This window comes from Artemia sp. Qi Xiang Cuo, chromosome 5, assembly GCF_049724085.1.
Source record: "Artemia sp. Qi Xiang Cuo chromosome 5, ASM4972408v1, whole genome shotgun sequence".
NCBI lineage: Eukaryota > Metazoa > Arthropoda > Branchiopoda > Anostraca > Artemiidae > Artemia > Artemia sp. Qi Xiang Cuo.
In genome coordinates, this window is record NC_142798.1 from 25,948,335 (window position 1) to 25,963,358 (window position 15,024).

Consider the following 15,024-nt stretch of genomic DNA (forward strand, 5'->3'; position numbering starts at 1 on the left):
TATCGGAACCCATCTGCTAAAAATTGAACTTCATCCTCAAGATTGTGTATTTTATTCAGAAGTATCTCACAATTAAAATCTTCCAAATTGAATAATGGAATATACGATTTGAATTTGACAATTAAAAGTTTATCAGTTGGTACATTACCTTTCATGTATAGTGATGTCACACCAAAAAATACTACACATTTCTCCAGATTCCTGTTGTACAGTGGATAGATCCTTCCCTCCTTCATAGAATGATGGAATCCCTCTATCAAATAAACCTAGTTTGTCTATAATGCGTAATTGTTGTACTTCACATATCTCTATTGTAAGCATACATATTGTAGTTGCTGTAACAGTGATAAAAAGAGACTTCACTGTGATCAGTAGTCAAAATAAAAATGCACATTCAAAAATTACACCACAAGCTGACTTCTTTAAACCAATGAATTCACAACCGAGAACACCGTACATCTTTGCAGTTTCTGTATTATATAGATTTAACTGATAATGGAATTCAATTTACTGACTGAGATACTAACTCTGTATCGGGCTTTTTATATCCACGCGCCAGAGTAACTTTTTTCTGAGAGAAGTAAAGAGCGAGGTTGAAACTTAAAACGGAGAGAAATTGGTTTGGATTATAGTTACTTTTTCATTGAGTACCGGTCCTAGCATTTTCAATGTTTATGATAAATTATGATGTGACAGATTCAGCATGCTGGAGAACCATATGGTAAGATGTTTCAATCTATGTCACCCATGGTGACCTAACCTAAATGAATCTAACCTAGAAGCCCTTAGCTTAATGTAATCTCCTCTTAACCTTGTGCAAGTTAACGTAAAAAAGTCAAAGAATCTCCATGAAAATAATATCTTCAGATTCAGCATGTTGAAGAACCCTATGGTATGATGTTTCAATCCATGTCACCCATGGTAACCTAACCTAAATGAATCTAACTTAAAAGCCTTTAACTTAATGTAACCTAACCTAGTGATGATATGATAGAATCATTGAATAAACGGAACCTAAAATGAACAAAAATAAAAAAAAATTAATTATAATACCTTTGAAATAGCCTTTATTTCTATGGATGAATTGGGTGAAACCTAAAACAAACAGAAATTACTATCATTGAAGAAATGGACCATAAAAGGAACAAAGTTCTCTTCTAAATTTTTCAGTAAAAGATAGAAAAGAGTTTTATTTTGATTGTGAATATTCCCGACGAAGATAAAAAAGTTCCACTTTAATTCTGAGTTTTCTCAAAAGAAGTGAAAAAGTTCCAAGTTTTCTTCTGAATTTTCTCAATGAAAAGAAAAAAGTTACAGTTCAATTCTAATTTACACTAAAGAAAATAAAAAAAGGGAGGCATGTAAAAAGTTAGGTTAATTTAGGTTCACTTAGAGTGGTGCGCCACTCTAAGTGAACTTAAATTAACCCAACTTTTTACATGTCTCTCTCACTATGTATGTGTGTCTGAGCGAGTTTGCTGCCATCTATAACAACATGAAATATGCTTGTGGCTATACCAATCGTGCTCTATGCTTGCTCTTACACACCAAGCCGATTTTCTACTGGTACTCTATGGTAGGTTATCCAGCCTACATAGTTTATTGCATGTATTAAATCAGTAATTTTCACACATTGGAGGAATAAACACCTCCATCAGTGAAAATGAATTATTCGAAGAATATGTGTAGACATGATAAAGTCATCGTTGCCTTGAATGCTGAAAAAGAGATATATTTGAACTATGAAACAAGTAATGATGGAAATTTTACTGGGAATGTATGCTTACATTGTCATGATAATGAGGAGCTAAATTCCTTAGGAGTACCCAAGAATTTCCATCATGCAAATGGTGGATATGTGAAAGTATTATTTCCAGAGAAGTTAGTACTCAAAGAGAATTTCAACATAAAAATAATAGTTGATGAAGAGGGGCAACGTCTAGCTAATGGTTCTGGTAACATAGTACCCATTGATAGATCGTATCGTCATCTTTCCGGTTTTAGCATTCGTATGATAGCAAAAGGAAATAGAAGACATGCATACTGCTGCACTAATATCATAAATAATATCTTGTCTACGTGCCAGAACTGTTACCTCTGTAAAAATAATGTGATAAAAGACAATGAAATCGCTAGCAAGATAAAAAGGGCAATACTAGAAAATATCACTAAAGGAATATGAAGATAAATTAATGGAGAATAAAGTACAAGTAAACATTATTACTAGCAATGATCATATCGTCAATGAATCAAATAATATCAAAGATGAAACGTGTATTGAACTTGTATGTGACATCCCATTAAAAATTGCGTATGGCTCAAAATGGATTAATGATTATTCTACTGGTTATGAACTAATAGAAGAGGGTAACTCTATTATCAAGAGAGAACATGATGATTTATTTGTTGGAAGAAATTCTAAATGTCCAAAGTTGTTCAATAATATTAATAATGTATTATAACATATTTTTATGTTAATATTCTACATGCCGTTATTTCAATAAAAATACGCTATAAGATACGCTAGCATGTCAAACGCTTAGAATGTTATTAAAAAGTCTGAAATTTTTTATTTTCTTTGGAAAAAATTAGATTGGACTGTAACTTTTTTCTTTTGTTTGAGAAAACTCAGAAGAGAACTAGAACCTTTCTTCACTTCGTTTTGAAAACTTAGAATTAAAGTGGAACCTTTTCTCTTCTTTGGGAAAACATTCAGAAGAGAAATTGAGGTTTTCTTCACTTCTTTGAGAAAATATATAATTAAACCAGAACTTTTTCTCTTCATGGGGAAAAAATCAGAATCGAAGTATAACTTTTTCCTAACTTCTATGGAAAAATTTAGAATTGAACTATAACTTTTTTTTATTTGAGAAAATTCAGAAGAGAACTTGAACGTTTCTTCACTTCTTCGAGAAAACTTAGAATTAAAAGTGGAATTATTTATCTTCAGAAAAGAAATTGAACATTTCTTTACTGCTCTGATAAAACTCAGAACTATAGTTGAACATTCTATATCTTCGTGGAGAATATTCGAAATTCAACTGTAACTTCTTTTCTATCTTCTATGGAGAAATATAGAACAGAACTTTAATTTTTTTTTATGTCTCAAAAATTCAGAACTGAAGTAGGACTTTTTTCTCTTCTTAGGAAAATTCAGAATTGAGCTAACTTTTTTTCTCCCCTTTAAGAAAATTCAGTGGAGAACTTGAACATTTTTATGTTTCTTTGAGAAAACTCAGAATTAAAGTGGAACTCTTTATCTTTATGGCGAATATTCACAATCAAAATATAACTTTTTTTCTATCTTTTGTGAAAAATTTAGAACAGGAATTTATATTTTTTCACCGCATTGAGAACAAATCAATTTGAAATTTTATCTGGAGAAAATTAGAATTGATCTGTAACTTATTTTTTTCATTGAGAAAATTCAGAAGAGAACCTGGACTTTTCTTCACTTTATTGAGAAAACTAAGAATTAAAGTGGAATTTTTTATCTTCAGAAGAGAACTTGAACATTTTTGCACTTCTTTTATAAAACTCATAATTAATGTGGAGCTCTTTATCTTCATGGCAAATATTCATAATTAAAGTATAACTTTTTTCTATCTTCTTTGAAAAATTTGGAACAGAACTTTAATTTTTTTCATCTATTTGAGAAAAATCATAACTGAAGTGGAACCTTTTTATTTTATTTGGAAGAAATTAGAATTGATCTGTAACTTATTTATTTTCATTGAGAAAATTCAGAAGAGAACTTAAACTTTTCTTCACTTCGTTGAGAAAATTTAGAATTAAAGTGGAACTTTTTATCTTCATTGAGAATATTCACAATCAAAGCATGACTTTTTCTATCTTATACGGAAAAATTTAGAATAGAACTATAAATTTTTTTATGTCTTTGAGAAAATTCAACTTTTTTGCACATCGTTGAGAAAACTCAGCATTGATGTGGAACTCTTTATCTTCATGGCGAATTTTAACAATCAAAGTATAACTTTTTTCTATCTTCTATGAAAAATTTGGAACAGAAATTTAAGTTTTTTCATCTCTTTGAGAAAAATCAGAACTGAAGTGGAACCTTTTTATTTTCTTTGGAAAAAATTAGAATTGATCTGTAACTTATTTATTTTCATTGAGAAAATTCAAAAGAGAACTTGAAATTTTCATCACCTCGTTGAGATAGAATTAAAGTGGAACTTTTTATCTTCATTGAGAGTATTCACAATCAAAGTATGACTTTTTCTATCTTCCACGGAAAAATTTAAAATAGAAATTAAATTTTTTTTTATGTCTTTGAGAAAATTAAGAACTGAAATGGAACCCTTTTTTTATTTTCTTTAGTGTAAATTAGAATTAAACTGCAACTTTTTTTCTTTTCATTGAGAAAACTCAGAAGAGAACTTGGAACTTTTTCACTTCATTGAGAAAACTCAGAATTAAAGTGGAACTTTTTTTTATCTTCGTGGGGAATATTCACAATCAAAGTATAACTTTTTTCTATCTTCTACTGGAAAATTTAGAACAGAACTTTCTTCCTTTTCTGTTATATTTATTCAATGATAGTGATTTCTGTTTGTTTTAGGTTTCACCCAATTCATCAATAGAAATAAAGGCTATTTCAAAGCCTATTATAATTATTTTTTTTTTATTTTTGTTCATTTGAGGTTCCATTTATTCAATGATTGTATCAGATCATCAGTATGTTAGGTTACATTAAGTTAAAGGTTTTTAAGTTAGATTCATTTATGTTCGGTTACCATGGGTGACATGGATTGAAACATCATACCATAAGGTTCTTCAACATGCTGAATCTGAAGGTGCTATTTCATAAAGATTCTTTGACTTTTTTAGGCTAACTTGCACTAGGTTAAGAGGAGGTTACATTAAGTTAACGGCTTTTAAGTTTGATTCATTTAGGTTAGATCACCATGGATGACATAGATTGAACCATCTTACCATAGGGTTCTCCAACATGTTGAATCTGTTACATCATAATTTATCATAAACATTGAAAATGCTCAGACTGGTACTCAACGAAAAAACAACTATAATCCAAACCAATTTCTCTCCGTTTTAAATTTCAACCTCGCTCTTTACTTTTCTCGGAAAACAGTTACTCTGGCGCGTGGATATAAAAAAAACCCGATACAGAGTTAGTATCTCAGTCAGTAAATTGAATTTTATTATCAGTTGAATAAATATAATACAGAAACTGCAAAGATGTACGGTGTTCTCGGTTGTGAATTCATTGGTCTAAAGAAGTCAGCTTGTGGTTTAATTTTTGAATATGCATTTTTATTGTTGACTCTGATCATAGTGAAGTCTTTTGTTATCACTGGTACAGCAACTAAAATATTTATGCTTACAATAGAGACATTTGGAGCTCAACATTACGCATTATAAACAAACTAAGTTTATGTAAGAGACGGATTCCCCCATTTTATGAAGGAGGGAAGGATCTATCCACTCTACAACAGGAAGTTGGATAAATATGTAGTTTTTTGGTGTGACATCACTATACGTGAAAGGTAATGTACCAACTGATAAACTTTTAATTGTCAAATGCAAATCGGATATTCCATTATTCAATTTGGAAGATTTTAATTGTGAGATATATCCGAATAAAATACCCAATCCTGAGGATGAAGTTAGATTTTTTAGCAGATGGGTTCCCATAAATATTCCATCTCGGAATATATGCATACGATATCCCAGGAAGAAGAAGAAGAACAACACAACTCATGATATAGATTGGGATCATACCAAGTGGCTGATGAATGGTGAATTATTATAACTCCCATCACATCCATGGCAAACCAATTGTATTTTTAAAGATCATCAAATCTTTAAACACTTTTTACAAAAAATTTTCCCTAATGTTTTCTTGCGACATGATACTTATTCCATTTTGGTGTCATAGATCAATTTTTAGGATGATACTCATCATGTAATTATATCAACAAAGATATTTTAATGCATTACTTCGTCTTTGTTTCCATTATTTTTGGGTACGATGTCAACTCCAGAGGAAACTCAAAACTTGTCTCCCGTCTTTGCAAAAATTCAGAACTGAAGTGAAACCTTTGTATTTTCTTTTGATAAAAAAATAATTGATCTGTAACTTTTTTTTCTTTGAGAAAATTCAGAAGAGACGTTGAACTTTTTCGTCACTTTATTGAGAAAGCTCAGGATTAAAGTGGAGCTTTTTGTCTTCAGAAGAGAACTTTGAAAATTTTTACACTTCTTTGAGAAAACGCAGAATTAAAGTGGAAATCTTTATCTTCATGGCGAATATTCACAATCAAAGTGTAACTTTTTTCTATCTTCTACTGAAAAATTTAGAACAGAACTTTATGGATGTTCTTATTTCTGAAAACTAAAACCAAACTTTATTAACAAAAAATCAAATGTTATTAATAAAATCAGATGTATTTTAAACTGGGATGTTCATATTCCTGAAAACTAAACCCCAACTTTATTAAAAAAATATGCAAAAATGTACCAAATTATTAAAATCAGATGCATCATAAACATGTATGTTCTTATTTCTGAAAATTAAAACCCAACTTTATTAGAAAATCAAATATTATTAATAAAACCAGACATACACCTACGCAAGATTATGAAATCTAGCTCAGAAAAGTTAAAAATAGCAAACTAGACATCCCAAATCATGAGTTTCATGCAATATACACCTACGAAAGGTTAAAAAGCCTAGCTAAGAAAAGTCTAAAACAGTAAACCAAACATCCCAAATCATAGATTTCAGACAACACCCACCTACAAAAGGCTATGAAACCTAGGTCGAAAAAGTGCGAAATAGTAAACCCAGCACCCCAAATCATAGGTTTCAGACAACACACATCTACAAACGTTAAGAAATCTAGCTTAAATGTGAATTTTGTATGCTTTCAGTATGCCTTGCTGATTCCAGGTGGGAATCAAAGGTCAAGCTAAGCTTGTATACCTCCATGGCAGTGATGGTGGTTACAGGCAATGAGGCTCGATCTTCCGTCCCTGGGCAGCAGAGGAAATCCGTCAGCGCACCTCAAAGCGGTGGAAGGGTGTAAACACCACTGAGCTCCACGCCGAGCGATTTGGTGGCCAACGCGCTCCGGGTGACCCGCAAGACTGGGGACCTTGCGGTCAACTCTATCCCCAAGAAACATCGATGGATTTGAGACCTAGAAGAAAAGTTGTAACGGCTACGGCGTCCCCGGCAAGCGACGCGGCCCCGGTATTGGCGCGGGTGTCAAGAAGTAAACAAGCCAACCATACTACGGCGTTCCCGGCTGGCGATGCGACTTCGAATATGGCGGTGAAGTCGAAAAATCCTTTTCATGCCATAAATCTAGGAAAACCCACTAAAGTCATTAAACAGGCAAAATCTAGAATAAATGTGGGATGCTGGAATGTAAGGTCCGTCAAATAAGAAGCCACGCAAGTTTTTCTTGTCCATGAGATGGAGAAGTACAACATAGACATACTTTGCATATCCGAGACCAGAATTTCAGGTTCTGGCTCCATAGTTATTACAGCTCCTGAAACGCTACATCAATTCCATTTTTTCTACTCCGGAGTAGAGGATAATTCGGGACTCCACGGAGTTGGTTTCATCATAAACCAAAGAACCAGAAATGCTCTCCTAGAATGGGAACCAGTCTCCTGTAGACTTACCAGAATCAGACTAAAAGAAAACCCCGCAAATGTGTCGATAATTTCTACCTATGCCCCCACTCGTGACGCTGCTGATACGACCAAGGATGATTTCTACGGCAAGCTAAAGCAGCTGTCTTCTTCTGTTGCCGCACGTGATTACTTGATTGTTGCTCGAGACTTCAACGCAAGAGTTGGTCCCTCTGACCAAACCACAAGACAAGTCCTGGGAAAATTTGGACAAGGTCACAGATGCGAGAATGGGCAAAGGTTGTTAAACTACGCCTTGATGAACCACCTTGTTGTCACCAATACCATATATCAGCACAAACCTAGCCACCTTTTAACTTGGCATTCAAATGACGGTGTCACTAAGGCTCAAATAGACTTCATTCTCGTACGCCAGCGCTGGAGAAGCTCCGTACTGGACTCTCGCTCTTACAACGGCTGCGGACACAGGCTCGCAGTCTGGGTCTAACCACAGGCTTGTTGCTGCAAAAATTTTGCTACGTCTTGCAACTCGGAGGAAAAACAAGCCCAAGGCAAGATTCGACATTGGTAAGCTCCAATACAAAGAAGTTCAGCAGGCCCTCAATTTGGAACTGACTAACCATTGGACGCCCTCAGTTCTGATGAAATCCCACCCCCCTAGAAGATAAGGGAGACATTAAAAACTTTTTTCACAGAGACTGCCGATTTTAGCCTAGGCCTAGAAAAAAAAAAACGACAGCACTGGATTACCGCTAGGACCCTGTCAATAGTCGGTGAGCGAAGACAAAAGATGAGCGGCCCTAAAGAAGAAACAAAAGAGCTGCGCAGACAGGTAAAACGCTCTGTTTGTCTGGACCGCCGCCAAACGTGGGAAGATGCTACCGTGTCGTTAGAGAAAGCAGCACGCGCACATGATACCCGCAAGCTTTACCAGATCCTGAAAGAGTCCGTTGGTAAGAAAGCTGCTGTCTCAGAAATAGTCAAAGACAGATCAGGAAAAATCATCAGTTGTCAGAAGGAGCGCTTAGCAAGATGGAAGGATCACTTTCAGATCACTTTCAGGTGAAGACGGCCTCCCCCCGGAAGTGTACAAACAATGCCCTGAGGTCACTGCTGAACAGCTCCATGGCATTCTCGAAGAAGTGTGGAGGACCAATTCTTTCCCAAAAGATTGGAAGACATCAGTCATTCTCCCTTTCTATAAGAAAGGAGATAAAACCGAATGCAAAAATTACCGCGGAATAAGTCTTATAGAAATTGCGGTCAAAATATTCGGGATCATACTATTGAACCGCTTCAAAGGGGCAAGGGAGGAAAGAACCCGAGAAAATCAAGCCGGCTTTCGGCCAGGTAGAGGCTGTACTGATAATATCTTCGTTTTTCGCCTCATTATCCAGCAGTTTGAAAGGTACAATCTACCCCTGATTTTGATGTTCCTGGACTTCATTGCCGCCTTCGACTCTGTCACTCGCCAGAAACTTTGGAAGATCCTAGAGAATGACGCAATGCCGCTGAAGTTTGTTGAACTGATGAAGGCATACTATGACGCGTCAGTGAGCCGAGTTCGAGTCTATGGTGAAGAAACTGAAGAATTCCTGGTTGAGTTTGGAGTAAAACAAGGATGTGTCCTCTCTCCAACTCTGTTCAATTATTGCGTCGATTGGGTGCTTGAAAATGCACTGTCGTCCTATCCAGTAGTTCAGATCGGACAGAATCTTTCACTGACTGACCTCGATTATGCGGATGATGTTGGCCTCCTGTCAGAACCCGTAGAAGCTCAAAACATGATTGACAGCGTGTTGGCCTGGGCAGACCTGATCGGCTTGAAAGTCAGCACAGAGAAAACGAAATTCATGGCTATTAACCACGACACAGGACCATTCACACTAACTGTCAATCAAGTTCAGCTGGAAAAAGTAAACTGTTTTACATACTTAGGCTCCCAAATATGTATTGACGGATCTTCCGACGCTGATATTCAACAGAGAATACAGAAAGCGCAGACAGTCTTTGCCTCCCTTCGGACACCCTTATGGAATTGCCTCGAAGTCAGTGTCCGAACGAAAGTGCGAATCTACATGGCACTAGTCCGCACCGTTCTCCTTTACGGATGCGAAACATGGTCGGTAAAACTACAGCATGAGAATACGCTGAAGGTGTTTGAGCATACCTGTCTGCGAAGAATTCTCAGAATACAGCTGCGTGACCGTATATCTAGCGAAGATCTACATCGAATGTGCAATATTCAGAGAGATGTTGCGCTCACTATTAAAGAACACCGTTTGAAATGGTTAGGCTATGTATTACGGAAGCCACCAGAATAATTGCCTCGCCAAATACTTCTAGTCGAGCCTATTAGCTCCTGGAAGAGACGCCAAGGAGGACAGAGGAAAAACCGTTGGAACCTGGCCAAATCAGACCTTGAACCTATCAGGGGATTCAGAAAGTTTGGACACAGATGGTCAACTCAGTGGCTTACTTTTGCAGAGCAGCTGGCAGAAGATCGCTCAACATGGTCCAAGAAGTTATCCAAGATCATCGATGCCGGGTGAGGTGGAAACGCCTGATTCCCGCCACAAGTACTAGTACAAGTACTCTAAGCCATGTAAAAAAAGTTATAAAAATAGCATGTTATAAAAATAATAAAAAAAGCTTCCAAAAAAGTAAAAAAAAATAGGGGGGGGGGGGTAGGGGGCCCCAATAAGTCGGGGGAGGGGACTCCTTGGAGGTTAGCTAAAGGGGACCTTTGGAGGTTGAGGTCCTTGGTGGGTAGGGTCATTGGTGCTTACGATCCTTGATGGTTCATACTCATAATCGTCTCACTACTTGATTTCCAAGGATTTCTAAGGATTGTTCTGAATTTCTTTATTAAAATTCTTTTCTTGGCATCTACATCTCTATTAGTATCAATTTTTTAGTATCCTAAAATGTTAAAGCATATTTTATATTGACAAGACTGTTCAAACGGTACTTGTGTATTATATAGAACTAAGGCTTACCTTAACTGGTTATTCAGTTTAACCGTTTTTTACCACCGTCATAAAATCCAATCACCAATTAAGATCATTCTCACCCCTATTATTCAATCACTAATTATGACCATTCATTACAAATACTATACCTTTATCCTTTATCCATATATAGCTTAATACATTAAGCTAACGGCTTTTAAGTTAGATTCATTTAGGCTAGGTCACCATGGGTGACATAGATTGAAACATCTTACCATATGGTTCTCTAGCATGCTGAATCTGTTACATCATCATAAACATTGCAGAGTTATCCAAATGCTATACCTTTTTTCGCGAATTGAGTTAGTTTACGCAATGTTATAACTTTTTATCATTATTAGATACCACTAATAATGTATTCGACACTGGACGAAAAAGCAACAATTCAGACTATAGCATTCTGTTCCTTAATTACCAACGATGCAAAATAGAGTTATTTTTACGCAAAGGGTACATTTTTTTTATATCTAACACCATATACTGTCAATTCTGGACAAGATGCAAGGTACCTTAAGGTTAGAGGTTTTTAGTGTTTGACAGTTTTTGACTCAGAAACATCTTGGGCTTGGCTGTATCTTTAGTAAAAACATTATTTATGTGAAAAAACATGATTATCTAACCCTACAACTGAAACCAGTATTTTTTTACAGAAGGCTCAATAAACCTTTGAATACGCAATTTGACGATCTCAAGTTTTGGCTATTGAACCTAGGAAAATATGTTTGACAAGGCTTATAGTCGTGAAATATATACCTACCCATGGTAAGGCATGAACCCGTGAAATTGCACACATATTCTTGTGTAATTCCTTATACATCTTTGACTGGTCCAGAAAATAGGCGTTGGCTCAGAAACCTGTCTGCTAAGGCATATACCGGTCCTAGTAATAGATGAATGACCGTGGTAAGGCTTATTATGCAATCACTTGTCGGATATATAGATGCCTGCCCGTGGTTAGACATATTACGCAATCACTTGTCTGATAGCAATATGCCTTACTACTAACATCCCAAAACGTTCACCCTAAACATCCCTATACGTTTTTACCCTAAACATCCCTTAGTGATTATGTTGTGGTCTGACTGTTCTTTCACACCACGCAGTAGAAACTTTCGCACTAGCCTAAATTAAGACTTTATGTTGTGCTAAGTAATCTTGCAGAGCAAATTTTGTCCGTGTTGAAGACGGTGCTAAGTAGAGTTGAGCACAACATAGAATTTTACGTAAAGCTATTTTATGTTTCGTTGTGGAAAAGTTAATATATCATTTAAAGCGAGCTTCTGGACGAGGAAATTACAAATTTGGAAAATTTAAACGTTTCCTAAAAAGCCTTTCACGCTTGGTCAGAGCTTGAATATCCACCTCCATTTCACACTTTTATTTTTGAATAGTTTACTAAAAAATAAGAAGAAAAGCAGGGTTTTGTTAAAAGAAATAAACACATTAACAACAAAACCGAAGTTTGTAAACTTGTATGTATTTTTAAACTTGTTTGTAAACTAGTATTACCCTTTACAAAACCCTACATACACAATAACCACCAGCTATTTTTACCCCTCCCCCCTTACGTTACCTATGGTGATTTTTATAATTTAGACGATGATTATGATGATCTTGTTTATTTTTACATTTGACTGGTGTTAAAGAACCTGTTTAAGTGCGAAAGGTTATGCTCAACGTAATAGAACAAATTCACTTAGCATAGAAAATTAGGTACGTAGTGTGAAACCTACTTAATTGGTACTTCACTGAAAGCTAATCTGAATGCTACAAAGAAAACTATTGGCACTTACAAGCGCTCTATATTCGTATTATCTTATAAAAAGTTGGATTGAATTTCTAGCGTTTCAAGAACTTCATCAAAGTAAACACACCTTAACGAGTCAATTTATATGAAAAACGGACACTTTTGGAAAATATATATCGTTTTTGATAAAGCACAGGTCGTGGTTCATTTACACATTGTGGAAATTCATGCAGAAATACGTCCGTATCTTTTCGAACGATAGTCCAGAAAACGCTAAGTTTTAAGGCAAAGTTTTCAAATAAATACATCACCGTGAACGTGACCCAGCGTTAATACAAAATATCAGTGATTCAGCGTGAATACAGAAATCAGCATGATTACAGAGTGGGCCAAAAACTAAACCAAAACTCGGTTTTTCCAAATCCAAAAGTTGGAAATTCCAGACTTTTTAAAATTTCTTGAATTAATTTCCACCGGAAATGATTGTTATATTTGGATATAGGACTGAATTCTGAATCGAATGGTATGTTTATTTCCCAGCTATCTGCTTATGGTCCTATATTGTAAATTTACCCTAAAAATTGTTTAGAATTAGCTACAGTGCCTGTCAGCCTTTCAGCTATCTTCAAAACATCAAGAGGGATGTAATGTTCTTACCCTCCTCTGAAAGCTGTTGAGCAGTAGAGTGCCAAATGACACCACTTTTCTTGGCTTTCTTATAGCCTGGGTGAGCAGTATCATGCAAGCTGGAGTAGCCTTCAACCAATGTTATAAGATCATGAAATTTTTGATGATCCATAGTCATGGTTTAATTCATTTAAAACCTTGCCAAGAATCCGTCCTGATTTGACCAAATCGTTGCGAAAAGCTAGAGAGTTTTTGAAGCACGAAAACGGACGGAATCTCCGCACGGATTGCTAAATCCAGACGGTTTTCTGAAATGTTTAAATGTACTATTTAACTTTAAAGTGAAGATTGAAGATTTGAGGGGAGGGAGCGTCAGTTTTACACCTAAGTTAAAAGTATATTGCCTTCCAAATAGGACATGTTGAACTTCAGTATAAAAATAGGCACGGGGGATATGAGGAAGGGCATTCGTCATTTTACGAGTTGTAAGGATAAATTCTGATTTTTTAAAGTTTTGATATTGCTCTTTGTTTTTCTAAAAAGTTATTTTATTGAAAAATTCATAAGAAAACCCCTGAGAAAAAAAAGCTAGCATATAAATTAAAAGAATAACTGAATACAAAGGAATCAAAGCCGCCAAAGGAAAAAAATAATAATTAATAAAACGGATAGTTAAAATGGACAGTCAAAACATGACATTTTGGTATACCGAGGAAAAAACTTTTTGAAATTTGTCTTTTCTACGTTCGTTGGAGTTGGCGCTATTTCAACTCAGTTTTTATGTGTTGCACCTTTTTAGTTTCGAATATCTGCTTTCTTAATTATTTGATGTCTTAACCTATTTCTTAACCTAAATATATATATAACCTATATATATATATATATATATATATATATATATATATATATATATATATATATATATATATATATATATATATATATATATATATATATATATATATATATATATATATATCTTATTCTGTTTTGATACATGTTTGTTCAGGATGGTTTATTTTTATGCTTGGTGTCTTATCCTTGGCTTTTCCTTTTGTTATTTTTTTATTTCACATTTTTTTTTGTGTTTCGGATTTCTCTATTTCTTTGTTATCTTTTTTAAACCTTCTGTGTGCTCTAAAGAAGGGTTAGTCGAGGTATAGTCGATTTTTTTTCCATTTTTCCTATTTTTTTACTGGCTGAAAATTTTCCCCGTTTATCTTTTTTGTCTGATTATAATTTGTCAGGCCTTATGAAATCACCTTTCAAATAATCGGCAATTTATGCAAATTTTAAGTGCAGTTTTTCTGCATATGGCTCTTGTCAGCATTAACGAGTTGTAATTTCTCGTTCCTGAAAATTTATTCCTTCATGGCTCTTAGTGTAGTATGAATTTTATTCTTTTTATAGAAGAAAAACGACAATTTTGGCGCAAAATTTTCCACTCTAGTCTGGGAAATTATATTTTAAATTGATCTTTATATTTGCTTTCATTTAATTGCGGCATAGCCTCCCACTCCAATGCCTGGATATAGCCCTAGGCCTAATATCCAGTTTGTAATTTTTTTCTCTCTTCAATTTGACATTATGAACCAATTATTGAAGAGAGAAAAAAAAAAGAATATAAACAGACAAATTAGTAAAATTATCGTCTGTCATAGGACCATTTCAAGGAATTGTTGATGGGGGGGGGGGTATGATAAAATTACACTTAAAGGAAAGACAGAATAAATTAAATAATTTTGGTACTTGTGCATTATATCCTACCTATGAAAAAAGTCAAGTTTGGTTAATGCTAATAAAATAAAATAGGATGAAAATATAATAGCTTAGAAACAAATTTGGGCTATATATTTGCACATTACGGGGGGGGGGGTGTATATTAAATACGTACCCTAACCTAGGTACCCCCACCCCTTAAACCCCAAAAAACAACAGTTTAAATATTGTAAACGCAATTAGAAATCACGCTTTGCGATCCATTTATCCATT

General features: G+C 34.8%; 1 protein-coding gene across 2 annotated transcripts in view; it reads left to right on the forward strand.

The window, feature by feature from the left end:
- LOC148951983 (uncharacterized) overlaps window positions 1-15,024 on the forward strand; it is a 583,729-nt gene that overhangs the window by 93,030 nt on the left and 475,675 nt on the right. The gene's annotated exons all lie outside the window — the stretch shown is intronic.